Source organism: Loxodonta africana, chromosome 24 (genome assembly GCF_030014295.1).
Source record: "Loxodonta africana isolate mLoxAfr1 chromosome 24, mLoxAfr1.hap2, whole genome shotgun sequence".
NCBI classification, from domain to species: domain Eukaryota; kingdom Metazoa; phylum Chordata; class Mammalia; order Proboscidea; family Elephantidae; genus Loxodonta; species Loxodonta africana.
Genome location: NC_087365.1, coordinates 65,253,037 through 65,268,410, shown reverse-complemented (window position 1 = coordinate 65,268,410; position 15,374 = coordinate 65,253,037).

Genomic DNA, 15,374 nt, shown 5'->3' with positions numbered 1-15,374 from the left:
GCACTGCTGGGGCCCAGGCTGCCAGGATTTCGGCCTTGCCGTAGGAGCCCGGCCACATAGGCAGCCTTGCACCGGAGGCGGGGACGTGTAGACAGCAAAAATTTGGAAACTGGCAGTGTTTCCTCGATTTCCCTGGCATCGGCCTTTTTGAGCGGCTTGCTTTTTTTCCTGGTAGGATAGGGCCCTGACGAAGAAATTCAGGATTGCGTGTGCAGGAAAGGTGTGTGTTGAGAGGGTAACGATGTTGAGACCACGTTGGGTCTTTAGTCCCAGGAAAGGCCCCTGGCGGGTGTGGGTCAATGTTCTCTACCCATCCCCCTTGGCGGGGGGAGGTTTTCACCATACAAAGCAGCAGCGCAGTTATTCGTCGCCGGAGAGGTTGCATCTGCCCACAAGCTCCACCTGGCCAGGGTCCGCCCCTACTGTATTGCGCGTGTCAGTCAACAGAAGCTAAGACCTTCCAGAGAGACTACCTGCTATTCTGTCCCCACGGGGAAGCAGTACAGCCAGAAGCCTCCCCCGTTCCATCTCTAGGCTCTCTCTCAGGCCCCTCATACTTGTGATGTGTCTCAGGGGTAGAATGAAGAGTTTCCTCTGAGTGAACACATACAGAGAGGCCAGAGATGCTGAGGAAGGGCGCCTTGCCTAGTGATATCCTAGCGTAAGTGGAAAAGAGGTACCTGCCTGCTGTCCCAGTGTGTCGAACGTGTTCACATCAGGGGTTGCCTCCTGTGAAGTTATTCCCTGGGTGCCCTCGATTTTGTGGCCAAAGACGCAAGGGGCCGTTGTCTGTCCATGGGTAAAATGGAGGGCTCTGCGGAACTGGCCGGTTAGGCTGGACCTCTCCTATTGGCTCAGTGTTTGTGACTGGTCCCCGTCAGAAGTTCCGCCCAGCCTTCCGGTGGCTGTCACCATGGTGATTGGGAAAGAAGCCTTAGGCCCCACACTCAGCCCTCACCTGGCCTACCTGGCCTCTTTCCCCTCATCTAGACCGCTGTGTGGATGAAAGAAAGGATGTAGGCCAGTGAGCACATGTCCTCATTTCCTTGGAAGGATTAGGCTCCTTGCCTGGGCAGAAGACAACCAAGGTCAGCCTGAGCCTAGACACCTAGTGACCTGTGACACTGCAGCCAGTGATAGATGTTGATGTCCACGCTCAGGTATCCGCAGGTGGCGGATTCAGTGTGGTGGGAAGAGAAGTGGAAGTAGAGATGACACACTCACGAGGGCACGGGCCAAAGGTCAGGGAAAATAGCTGAGGTCGTGGAGCTCTAGCGGAGCCAGTCTAGAGCCCAGGCCTCCCTGCTGTACGAGGCAAAGAGGTGATCCATATGCCGCCATCCGTAGACTCTGGACGGCTGGGCCCTGGATGCCCGGATTTCGTCCTTGTCTACTGAGAAGTGACGCACATGCAGTGTGCCACCGGAGGCTGTGGAGCAGCAGAGGGCAAAATCTTGAAAATGGGGGCTTCAGTTGACTTTGCCTGTGCTCTCCTTTGGCTGAGTGACATCGTGTGTTTCCTAGCAGGTGAAGACATTCGTGGAGAGAGGCGGTTTCCATGCGTGCAGGCAAAGTGTGTGCTGAGATGATGAGTTGCTGGAGACCAGGGTGGACTCTTCAGACCCAGAATAGGCCTCTGGCAGGTATGTGTCAATGTTTTCTGCCCATGGCACTCAGCCGGTTATTTGCATAGAATGTTATCAGCGGAATTAGTAGTCTCCGGAGAGGCTGCCACTTGTCAGCGAGCTTCACCTGGCCAGATCCGCCCGTGATGTAGCTCCCCAATCAATCACTACTCTCTAGACCTTCCAGAGAGACTAGCAGTTCTTCTCTGCCCATGGGCAAGCAGTAGAGCCAGAGGCCTTTCCCCTTTGCTCTTTTGTCTCTAGGCACTCTGTCAGGCACTCCAAGCTGTGAAGTGACTGAGGGTGAGAAGGAAAGAGGTTTCAGAGAATGAACACACCCAGAGAGAGACAGAGAGAGAGAGAGGCAAGAGATGCTGAGTGGGGATACCTTGTGTACTGATAGCCTCGGAAAGTGGGAAAGAGGTACCTGGCCTGCTCTGCCACTGCCCTGAACCGGTCCGCACCAGGGGCTCCCTTGTGCCTAGGTAGCCTTTCCCAGGGTGTGCTCCAACCCTGTGACCACTAGGTGTCATAGGTCGCAATGAAGGGCCCTGTGTCATGAACCTGGCGGGCCGGATCTCTGCCATTGGCTGAGTCTTGTCACCAGGCCCATAACAAGCTGCGCCCACTCTTGCGGTGGGGGGACTGTCTCTATGGGGATTTCAAGGAATCCTTAGCCCCGCCCACCTGGCCTTGACTTCACCTACCTGGCCCGCTGACCCTCACTCGGACCTCTGTGTCGATAAAAATCAATGTCCCCCAGTGCTAGGTGTCAGCATGTGGGATAAAGGATTGGGGACCTTGCCTGGGGCAGAAGGCAGCCTAGGTCAGCGGGTAGCTGGAAGTCTAGTGACTTGTGACACTGCTGCCAGTGACAAATGGTGACTCCCACACTCACATATCCCCTGGTGGCAGAATGATAGTGATGGGTGGCGAAACATGGCTCCGGAGCACACGTTCAGTGGGGCACCAGCCAAAGCAAAGGCCAGGGCCAGCAGTGGACGTCGTGGAGCTGCATGGCGAGCCAGTGAAGGGCCCAAGGATCCCTCCTGTATGTGGCAAACAGGTCATCCGTGTCCCCACGTCCATAAACCATCGGACTGCTCGGACCCAGGCTGCCAGGATTTCGGCCTTGACTTCGGAGCCCGGCCACATACACAGCCTCGCACCGGAGGCGGGGACAAGTAGACAGCCAAAATTTGGAAAATGGCAGCGTTTCCTCGATTTCCCTGGCATCGGCCTTTTTGAGCGGCTTGCTTTTTTTCCTGGTAGGATAGGGCCCTGACGGAGAAAGGCAGGATTATGTGTGCAGGAAAGGTGTGTGCTGAGAGAGTGACGACGTTGAGACCATGTTGGGATCTTTAGTCCCAGGAAAGGCCCCTGGCGGGTGTGGGTCAGTGTTCTCTACCCATCCCACCTGGCGGGGGGAGGATTTCGCCATTCAAAGTAGCAGCGGAATTATTCGTCGCCGGAGAGGTTGCATCTGCCCACAAGCTCCACCTGGCCAGGGTCCGCCCCTACTGTATTGCGCATGTCAATCAACAAAAGCTAAGACCTTCCAGAGACACTACCTGCTATTCTCTACCCACGGGTAATCGGTCCAGCCAGAAGGCTCCCCTGTTTCATCTCCAGGCACTCTCTCAGGCCCCTCATACTTGTGATGTGTCTCAGGGGTAGAACGAAGAGATTCCTCTGAATGAACACATCCAGAGAGGCCACAGATGCAGAGGAAGGGCGCCTTGCCTACTGATATCCTAGCATAAGTGGAAAAGAGGTACCTGCCTGCTGTCCCAGTGTGTCGAACGTGTTCACATCAGGGGTTGCCTCCTGTGAAGTTATTCCCTGGGTGCCCTCGATTTTGTGGCCAAGACGCAAGGGGCCGTTGTCTGTCCATGGGTGAAATGGAGGGCTCTGTGGAACTGGCCGGTTAGGCTGGACCTCTCCTATTGGCTCAGTGTTTGTGACTGGTCCCCGTCAGAAGTTCCGGCCAGCCTTGCGTTAGCTGTCTCCATGGTGATTGGGAAAGAAGCCTTAGGCCCCGCACTCAGCCTTCACCTGGCCTACCTGGCCTCTTTCCCCTCATCTAGACCGCTGTGTGGATGAAAGAAAGGATGTCGGCTAGTGAGTACGTGTCCTGATTTCCTTGGAAGGATTAGGCTTCTTGCCTGGGCAGAAGACAGCCAAGGACAGCCTGAGCCTAGGCACCTAGTGACCTGTGACACTGTAGCCGGCGATAGATGTTGATTTCCACGCTCAGGTATGCGCAGGTGACGAATTCAGTGTGGTCGGAAGAGAAGTGTCACTACAGATGATGACAGAGTCACGAGGGCACGGGCCAAAGGTCAGGGAAAATAGCTGAGGTCGTGGAGCTCTAGCGGAGCCAGTCTAGGGCCCAGGCCTCCCTGCCATACGAGGCAAAGAGGTGATCCATGTGCCGCCATCCGTAGACTGTGGACGGCTGGGGTCCTGGATGCCCGGATTTCGGCCTTGTCTACTGAGAAGTGTCGCACATGCAGCGTGCCACCGGAGGCTGTGGAGCAGCAGAGGGCAAAATCTTGAAAATGGGGGCTTCAGTTGACTTTGTCTGTGGTCTCCTTTGGCTGAGTGACATCGTGTGTTTCCTAGCAGGTGAAGGCATTCGTGGAGAGAGGCGGTTTCCATGCGTGCAGGCAAAGTGTGTGCTGAGACAATGAGTTGCTGGAGACCAGGGTGGACTCTTCAGACCCAGAATAGGCCTCTGGCAGGTATGTGTGAATGTTTTCTACCCATGGCACTCACCCGGGTATTTGCATAGAATGTTATGAGCGGAATTAGTAGTCTCCAGAGAGGCTGCCACGTGTCAGCAAGCTTCACCTGGCCAGGTCCGCCCAGGATGTAGCTCCCCGATCAATCACTACTCTCTAGACCTTCCAGATAGACTAGCAGGTCTTCTCTGCCCATGGGCAAGCAGTAGAGCCAGAGGTCTTCCCACTTTGCTCTTTTGTCTCTAGGCAACTGTCAGGCACTCCAAGCTGTGAAGTGACTCAGGGGGAGAAGGAAAGAGACAAATAACGTAGAAGGGCTGAGTAGAGCTGAACAGGGCTGAATAAGGTTCACTCGAGCCTAATTATGGTGAATTGAGCAGAGTCGAGACGAATTGACTCAATTCAAGCCAAATAGAGGTAAATCGAGCCGATTCAATCCTAATCACATGGAATCACGTGGAAATGCGTTGAATCGAATAGATTAGTGTAGAGAAGGGTACGGCAGGAGAGGCTAGACTACAACACAACAGAACACAATAGAAAGAAGAGAATAGAATTAAGTAGAGTCGGGTCCAGTAGAATAGAGTCAAATCGAGTTGACGAGAGCTGAAAAGAGCCAAACAGAGCTGAATACAGCCGAATTGACCAAATTCAAGGTGAATCGAGATGAATCAAGTCCAGTCGTTTGAAATGTGTCGAACCGAATCAAATAGATTAGTGTGGGGAAGGTAAGGTTAGGGTAGGGTAGAGAAGAATAGAATAGAGTAGAATAGAACAGAAAAAATCGAGTAGACTAGAGTCACATAGAGTCGAACACTGCCAAAAAGAGCCGAATAGAGTGGAAAAGAGCTGAATAGAACCGAATCGAGTTTAATGGAGGAGAAAGGAGATGAATCGAGCCGATATGACCCGAATCAGGTCGAATTCCGTTCAAGTGTGTCGAATAGCATAGAACAGATTACAGTAGGCTAAGTTAGGGTAGGGTAGGGTAGAATAGAGTGCAGTAGAACAGAAGAGAAGAGAACACAACTGAAAGAATAGAATAGGGTCGAGACGAGCAGAGTATAGAAGAGTAGAGTAGAGTAGAGTCGAATATTGCCGAATAGAGCCAAAGACAGCCAAATAGAGCCCAAAAGAGCTAAATCGATAGAAACCAAGACAAATCACGCCGAATCCCGTGGAATCGTGCTCTATCGCGTCGAATCCCGTCGAATTGCATTGAATCTGATCAGTTCCAATCCAATCCAATCCATTAGAATAGACTAGAGTAGGGTAGAGTCCAATACAATACAGTAGAGAATAGTTTAGGATGGAGTAGAATGGTGTAGCATGGAGTCGAGTGGAGTCGAAAAGAGATAATAGAGTTGAGTAGAGTCTAACAGAGTCGAATAGAGCCTATTCGAGCTGACTAGAGCTGAATGGAGCCGATTAGAGCTGAATCGAACCGATTTGAGCCGATTGGGGATGAATGGAGTGGAAAGGAGCCGATTTGAGCCGAATCGCATCGAGATGCGTGGAATCGAATCCAGTAGAATAGATTAGATTAGGGTAGGATGGAATAGAGTAGACTTGAACACAGTAGAAGAGAATGGAAAGAATACAATAGAATAGAGTAGAAAAGGGTAGAGCAGAGCAGAATAGTGTAGAGTAGAATAGAGTAGAGTAGAACAGAGTTGAATCAAGCTGAATGGAGATGAAACGAGACAAATCGCGTCAGATGGCGTCGAATCCCTTCGAATCAATTACAGTAGGGTATAGTAGAATAGCGTAGAATGGAGTGGAATGGTGTGCAATGGAATCGAGTAGAGTAGAAAAGAGCTGAAGAGAGCCGAAGAGGGCCGAAGAGGGCCAAATCGAGCTGAATTGAGCGAAATCGAGCCGAATCCAGTGAATCGAGCCTAATGGAGCCGAATCGAGCCTAATCAAGCCGAATCGACACTATTCGAGACAAATGGAGCCGAATGGACATGAATCACACCGATTCGGCCCCTAGTCACGTCAAAATTTGTTGAATTCAATTGAATAGACTAGAGTAGGGGAGGTTCAGGTAGGCTAGGGTAGGGTAGAATGGAGTAGAATAGAATAAAACAGAACAGAACACAACAAAATAGAACAGAACAACACAGAACGAATACAGAAAAGAGTAGGCTACAGTAGAGTAGAGGGGAATAGAGTAGAGTAGAATAGATTCGAAAAGAGCCAAATCGAGCTGAATCGCGTCGAAATGGGTTGAATCAAATCCAATCAAGTGGATTACAATACCTTAGAGTTGGGTAGCGTAGGGTAGGGTAGAATAGAGTAGACTAGTACAGAACAGAGTAGAAACAATACAATAGAATAGAGAAGATTAGACTACAGTAGAATAGAGCTGAATAGAGCCAAATGCAGACGAAACGAGAGGACTCGTGTAGAGGCACTTAGAGTAAATTAGAGTGGTGTTGGGTAGGGTAGAGCAGAATAGAGTAGAATAGCGTAGAACAGTGTGGAATGAATAGAATGGAGTAGAATGGAGTCAAATAGAAACGAATAGAGTAGAAAAGAGTCGAATAGAGCAGAATAGGGCCGAAGAACACCAAATCGAGCAGATTCGAAGCGATTCAAGCCAAAACAAGCTGAATGGAGCCTAACTGAGCCGAATAGAGCCAAATCGAGCCGAATCGAGCCGACTCAAGCTTCATCGCCTCGAATCGCGTTCAATGCGTCAAATCCAATCGAGACGTATAGATTAGAGAAGGGGAGGGGAGGGCAGGGGAGGGTAGAATAGAACAGAGTAGAGTGGGATAGAAGAGATTAGAACAGAATAGAAGGAATAGAATCGAGTAGAATAGAGTGGAAAAGAGTAGAGTCGAATACAGTCGAATAGAGCCGACTAAGCTGAATAGAGACGAATGGAGCTGAATACAGCCGAAAAGAGCTGTATACTGCCGAATCACACCTAATCGAGCGGAATCAAGCAGAATCGCACTGACTGTCACCGAACAGCGTCGAATCGAATCAGGTCGAATCGAGTCGAGCCACATCGTTTTGAATCAAACAAGGTCAAATCGCTTCATATCGTGTCGAATCCCATGGAATCACGTCGAATAACTTCGAATCGTGTGAAACCTCAGAGAATCCTAGTGAATCACGTCGAGTCGCATGGAATCTCATCAAATCCCTTCGGATCTTGCCGAATCCAGTCAAGTCACATCAAATCGCTTTGCACGGAATCGAATTGAATCCAATAGATTAAAGTAGGCTAGGTTCGGGTGGGGTGCCGTAGGGTCGGGTAGGGTAGAATAGAATAGAGTACAACAGAGTAGGAGAGAACAGAACAGAACAGAAAGAATACAACAGAACAGAATAGAGTCAAAGAGAGAGAACATAGCCGAATTGAGCCGAGTGGAGACAAAACGAGACGAATCACGTCCGGTTGCTTCGAATCGCGTCAAATCAAATCGATAGATTAGAAGAGATGAGGGTAGGGAAGGGTAGAATAGAATAGAGGAAAATAGTGAAGAATGGTGTGGAATGGAATAGAATGGAATTGAACGGAGTCCAATAAAGACGGATAGATATGAATAGAGTACAAAAGAGTCTAATAGAGCAGAATAGGGCCGGATAGGGCCAAATAAGGCCTAATTGAGCAGAATCCAGCAGAATCGATGGAATTCGAGCCTAATCGAGACGAATGGAGTGAAATGGAGTCAAGTCGAGCCGAATAGAGCCGATGCGAACTGAATCGAGCTGATTCAAGCCTAATCGCGTCAAATCGCGTGGAAATACGTCACATCGAATCTAATCAAATAGATTAGGCGAGGGGCGGGTGGGTAGAATAGAACAGAATAGTACAGAATAGAAAGAATAGAATATAGTACAGTAGGGTAGAGTAGAGAGAGTAAAGCAGAGAAGAGTAGAGCAGAGTAGAATTGAGTCAAATAGAGTCAAATAGTGCAGGATATAGCTGAATAGAGCCCATTCTGGCCGAATCGAGTCAAATGGAAACAAAACGAGATGAATCACACCGAATTGCTTCGAATCGCATCCAATCGAATAGATTAGAGTAACGTAGGGTAGACTAGGATAGCGTAGAATGGAGAAGAGTGGAGTCAAATGGAGTCGAACAGAGACAAATAGAGTAGAAAAGAGTCGAATCGAGCCAAATAGGGCCGAATAAGGCTGAACCGAGTGGAAACGAGCTGAATTGAAGCGATTCGAGCCAAATCGAGCTGAATCGAGCCGACTCAAGCATGATGGTGTCCAGTCGCATCGAAATGCTTTGAATCGAACCAAATGGAAGAGATTAGAACAGGTTAGGGTAGTTTATGATAGGAAGAGTAGGGTAGATGCAAGTAGACTACATTAGAGTAGACAAGAGAAGGCTAGAGTAGAAGCCTAGACTAGTAAGCTGGACTAGTCAGCTAGACTAGTGGCATAGAGCAGTAGCCTAGACAACTAGTCTTGAATAGTACCCTAAGTCAGTAATCTGAACGAGTACCCTTGCCTTAACTAGTAGTCCTAACAAGTACCCTTGCCTTAAGCAGTAGTCTTCACTAGTACCCTTGCCTTCACTAGTAGTATGTCCTTAACAAGTAGCCTGAACGGGTAGCCTTGCCTTAACCAGTACCCTCAACAAGTACCCATGCCTTAACTAGTAGCCTGGCCTTAACTAGTAGCCTGGCCTTAACTAGTAGCCTGAACTAGTACACTTGCCTTAAGGAGTACCCTTGCCCGAACTACTCCCCTTAATTAGGACCCTTATTGAGTAACCCTAAGTAGTAGAGTATGGTACGGTGGGGTAGAATAGGGTAGGGAAGCATACGGTGGAACAGAGAAAATAGAAGGAAATAGAATAGAACAGCATAGGTCAGGGTAGGTTAGCTTAGTGCAGGGTATGGTAGAGTAGCATAGGATGGAATAGAGAAAATAGAAAAGGAGACTAGAAAAGAGCAGACTAGATTAGGATAGGGTAGGGTGGGGGAGGGTTGTGTAGAATACAGTAGTGTAGAATGGAATAGAATGGTGTGGAATGGAGTCGAATGGATTAGAACAGAGATGAATAGAGTAGAAAAGAGTTGAATAGAGCCGGATAACGCTGAATAGGACCAAATATGGCCGAAATGAGCCGAATCGAGTCGAGTCGACCAGATTCGGGATGAATGGAGCCTAGTGGAGCTGAAATGAGCCAAATAGAGACTAACTGAACCCAGCAAAATCGAGCCAAAACACACTTAATTGCATCCTATTGCATCGGATCTCGTCGAATTCCATCAAATCCCACCAAACCGCATCAAATCTCGTGGAATCTCACCGAATCCCGTCGAATTGTCTCAAATCGGGTCGAATGGTGTCCAACTGAATGGAATTGAATTAAATTGAATAGAGTAGTGTAGGTTAGGCTGGGATTCAGTAGGGAAGGGCACAGAGAATAGAATAGAGTAGAACAGAAGAGAATACCAAGAGTAGAATGGAGTAGAGTTGAGTAGAGTGGAATAGTCAGAGTCGGGTAGTGCAGAATATAGATGAATAGATCCAATTCAAGCCGAATCGATTCGAATGGAGAGGAAAGGGAACAAACCGTGATGAATCGAATCGATTCGAATAGATTAGAGTAGGGTAGGGTAGAACAGAATAGAATAGAGTAGAAAAGAGTAGAATGGTGTGGAATGGAGTTGAATGGAGCCAAATAGAGACAAATAAAGTAGAAAGGGCTGAGTAGAGCTGAACAGGGCTGAATAAGGTTCACTCGAGCCTAATTATGCTGAATTGAGCAGAATCGAGACGAATTGACCCAATTCAAGCCAAATAGAGCTAAATCGAGCCGATTCAAGCCTAATCACATGGAATCGCGTCGAAATGCGTTGAATCGAATAGATTAGTGTAGAGGAGGGTACGGCAGGAGAGGCTAGACTACAACACAACAGAACACAATAGAAAGAAGAGAATAGAATTAAGTAGAGTCGGGTCCAGTAGAATAGAGTCAAATCGAGTTGACGAGAGCTGAAAAGAGCCAAACAGAGCTGAATACAGCCGAATTGACCAAATTCAAGGTGAATCGAGATGAATCATGTCCAGTCGTTTGAAATGTGTCGAATCGAATCAAATGGATTAGTGTGGGGAAGGTAATGTTAGGGTAGGGTAGAGAAGACTAGAATAGAGTAGAATAGAACAGAACAGAAAGAATCGAGTAGACTAGAGTCACATAGAGTCGAATACTGCCAAAAAGAGCCGAATAGAGTGGAAAAGAGCTGAATAGAACCGAATCGAGTTTAATGGAGGAGAAAGGAGATGAATCGAGCCGATATGAGCCGAATCAGGTCGAATTCCGTTCAAGTGTGTCGAATAGCATAGAACAGATTACAGTCGGCTAAGTTAGGGTAGGGTAGGGTAGAATAGAGTGCAGTAGAACAGAACAGAAGAGAAGAGAACACAACTGAAAGAATAGAATAGGGTCGAGACGAGCAGAGTATAGAAGAGTAGAGTAGAGTAGAGTCGAATATTGCCGAATAGAGCCAAAGACAGCCAAATAGAGCCCAAAAGAACTAAATCGATAGAAACCAAGACAAATCACGCCGAATCCCGTGGAATCGTGCTCTATCGCGTCGAATCCCGTCGAATTGCATTGAATCTGATCAGTTCCAATCCAATCCATTAGAATAGACTAGAGTAGGGTAGAGTCCAATACAATACAGTAGAGAATAGTTTAGGATGGAGTAGAATGGTGTAGCATGGAGTCGAGTGGAGTCGAAAAGAGATAATAGAGTTGAGTAGAGTCTAACAGAGCCGAATAGAGCCTATTCGAGCTGACTAGAGCCGAATGGAGCCGATTAGAGCTGAATCGAACCGATTTGAGCCGATTGGGGATGAATGGAGTGGAAATGAGCCGATTTGAGCCGAATCGCATCGAGATGTGTGGAATCGAATCCAGTAGAATAGATTAGATTAGGGTAGGATGGAATAGAGTAGACTTGAACACAGTAGAAGAGAATGGAAAGAATACAATAGAATAGAGTAGAAAAGGGTAGAGCAGAGCAGAATAGAGTAGAGTAGAACAGAGTTGAATCAAGCTGAATGGAGATGAAACGAGACAAATCGCGTCGGATGGCGTCGAATCCCTTCGAATCAATTACAGTAGGGTATAGTAGAATAGCGTAGAATGGAGTGGAATGGTGTGCAATGGAATCGAGTAGAGTAGAAAAGAGCTGAAGAGAGCCGAAGAGGGCCGAAGAGGGCCAAATCGAGCTGAATTGAGCGAAATCGAGCCGAATCCAGTGAATCGAGCCTAATGGAGCCGAATCGAGCCTAATCAAGCCGAATCGACACTATTCCAGACAAATGGAGCCGAATGGACATGAATCACACCGATTCGGGACCTAGTCGCCTCAAGATTTGTCGAATTCAATGGAATAGACTAGAGTAGGGGAGGTTCGGGTAGGCTAGGGTAGGGTAGAATGGAGTAGAATAGAATAAAACAGAACAGAAGACAACAAAATAGAACAGAACAACACAGAACGAATACAGAAACGAGGAGGCTAGAGTAGAGTAGAGGGGAATAGAGTAGAGTAGAGTAGATTCGAACAGAGCCAAATCGAGCTGAATCGCGTCGAAATGGGTTGAATCAAATCCAATCAAATGGATTACAGTACCTTAGAGTTGGGTAGCGTAGGGTAGGGTAGAATAGAGTAGACTAGTACAGAACAGAGTAGAAACAATACAATAGAATAGAGAAGATTAGACTACAGTAGAATAGAGCTGAATAGAGCCAAATGCAGACGAAACGAGAGGAATCGTGTAGAAGCACTTAGAGTAAATTAGAGTGGTGTTGGGTAGGGTGGAGCAGAATAGAGTAGAATAGTGTAGAATAGTGTGGAATGAATAGAATGGAGTAGAATGGAGTCAAATAGAAACGAATAGAGTAGAAAAGAGTCGAATAGAGCAGAATAGGGCCGAAGAACGCCAAATCGAGCAGATTCGAAGCGATTCGAGCCAAAACAAGCTGAATGGAGCCTAACTGAGCCGAATAGAGCCAAATCGAGCCGAATCGAGCCGACTCAAGCTTCATCGCCTCGAATCGCGTTCAATGCGTCAAATCCAATCGAGACGTATAGATTAGAGAAGGGGAGGGGAGGGCAGGGGAGGGTAGAATAGAACAGAGTAGAGTGGAATAGAAGAGATTAGAACAGAATAGAAGGAATAGAATCGAGTAGAATAGAGTGGAAAAGAGTAGAGTCGAATACAGTCGAATAGAGCCGACTAAGCTGAATAGAGACGAATGGAGCTGAATACAGCCGAAAAGAGCTGTATACTGCCGAATCACACCTAATCGAGCGGAATCAAGCAGAATCGCACTGACTGTCACCGAACAGCGTCGAATCGAATCAGGTCGAATCGAGTCGAGCCACATCGTTTTGAATCAAACAAGGTCAAATCGCTTCATATCGTGTCGAATCCCATGGAATCACGTCGAATAACTTCGAATCGCGTCAAACCTCAGAGAATCCTACTGAATCACGTCGAGTCGCATGGAATCTCATCAAATCCCTTCGGATCTTGCCGAATCCAGTCAAGTCATATCAAATCGCTTTGCACGGAATCGAATTGAATCCAATAGATTAAAGTAGGCTAGGTTCGGGTGGGGTGCCGTAGGGTCGGGTAGGGTAGAATAGAATAGAGTACAACAGAGTAGGAGAGAACAGAACAGAACAGAAAGAATACAACAGAACAGAATAGAGTCAAAGAGAGAGAACATAGCCGAATCGAGCCGAGTGGAGACAAAACGAGACGAATCACGTCCGGTTGCTTCGAATCGCGTCAAATCAAATCGAATCGATTAGAAGAGATGAGGGTAGGGAAGGGTAGAATAGAATAGAGGAAAATAGTGAAGAATGGTGTGGAATGGAATAGAATGGAATTGAACGGAGTCCAATAAAGACGGATAGATATGAATAGAGTACAAAAGAGTCTAATAGAGCAGAATAGGGCCGGATAGGGCCAAATAAGGCCTAATTGAGCAGAATCCAGCAGAATCGATGGAATTCGAGCCTAATCGAGCCGAATGGAGTGAAATGGAGTCAAGTCGAGCCGAATAGAGCCGATGCGAACTGAATCGAGCTGATTCAAGCCTAATCGCGTCAAATCGCGTGGAAATACGTCACATCGAATCTAATCAAATAGATTAGGCGAGGGGCGGGTGGGTAGAATAGAACAGAATAGTACAGAATAGAAAGAATAGAATATAGTACAGTAGGGTGGAGTAGAGAGAGTAAAGCAGAGCAGAGTAGAATTGAGTCAAATAGAGTCAAATAGTGCAGGACATAGCTGAATAGAGCCCATTCTGGCCGAATCGAGTCAAATGAAAACAAAACGAGATGAATCACACCGAATTGCTTCGAATCGCATCCAGTCGAATAGATTAGAGTAACGTAGGGTAGAGTAGAACAAAATAGAGTAGAATAGCGTAGAATGGAGAAGAGTGGAGTCAAATGGAGTCGAACAGAGACAAATAGAGTAGAAAAGAGTCGAATCGAACCAAATAGGGCCGAATAAGGCTGAACCGAGTGGAAACGAGCTGAATTGAAGCGATTCGAGCCAAATCGAGCTGAATCGAGCCGACTCAAGCATGATGGTGTCCAGTCGCATCAAAATGCTTTGAATCGAACCAAATGGACTCGATTAGAACAGGTTAGGGTAGGGTAGTTTATGATAGGAAGACTAGGGTAGATGCAAGTAGACTACACTAGAGTAGACAAGAGAAGGCTAGAGTAGAAGCCTAGACTAGTAAGCTGGACTAGTCAGCTAGACTAGTGGCATAGAGCAGTAGCCTAGACAACTAGTCTTGAATAGTACCCTCAGTCAGTAATCTGAACGAGTACCCTTGCCTTAACTAGTAGTCCTAACAAGTACCCTTGCCTTAAGCAGTAGTCTTCACTAGTACCCTTGCCTTCACTAGTAGTATGTCCTTAACAAGTAGCCTGAACGGGTAGCCTTGCCTTAACCAGTACCCTCAACAAGTACCCATGCCTTAACTAGTAGCCTGGCCTTAACTAGTAGCCTGGCCTTAACTAGTAGCCTGAACTAGTACACTTGCCTTAAGGAGTACCCTTGCCCGAACTACTCCCCTTAATTAGGACCCTTATTGAGTAACCCTAAGTAGTAGAGTATGGTACGGTGGGGTAGCATAGGGTAGGGAAGCCTACGGTGGAACAGAGAAAATAGAAGGAAATAGAATAGAACAGCATAGGTCAGGGTAGGTTAGCTTAGTGCAGGGTATGGTAGAGTAGCATAGGATGGAATAGAGAAAATAGAAAAGGAGACTAGAAAAGAGCAGACTAGATTAGGATAGGGTAGGGTGGGGGAGGGTTGTGTAGAATACAGTAGTGTAGAACGGAATAGAATGGTGTGGAATGGAGTCGAATGGATTCGAACAGAGATGAATAGAGTAGAAAAGAGTTGAATAGAGCCGGATAACGCTGAATAGGACCAAATATGGCCGAAATGAGCCGAATCGAGTCGAGTCGACCAGATTCGGGATGAATGGAGCCTAGTGGAGCTGAAATGAGCCAATTAGAGACAAACTGAACCCAGCAAAATCGAGCCAAAACACACTTAATTGCATCCTATTGCATCGGATCTCGTCGAATTCCATCAAATCCCACCAAACCGCATCAAATCTCGCGGAATCTCACCGAATCCCGTCGAATTGTCTCAAATCGGGTCGAATGGTGTCCAAATGAATGGAATTGAATCAAATTGAATAGATTAGAGTAGTGTAGGTTAGGCTGGGATTCAGTAGGGAAGGGCACAGAAGAATAGAATAGAGTAGAAGAGAAGAGAATACCAAGAGTAGAATGGAGTAGAGTTGAGTAGAGTGGAATAGTCAGAGTCGGGTAGTGCAGAATATAGATGAATAGATCCAATTCAAGCCGAATCGATTCGAATGGAGAGGAAAGGGAACAAATCGTGATGAATCGAATTGATTAGAATAGATTAGAGTAGGGTAGGGTAGAATAGAGTGCAGTAGAACAGA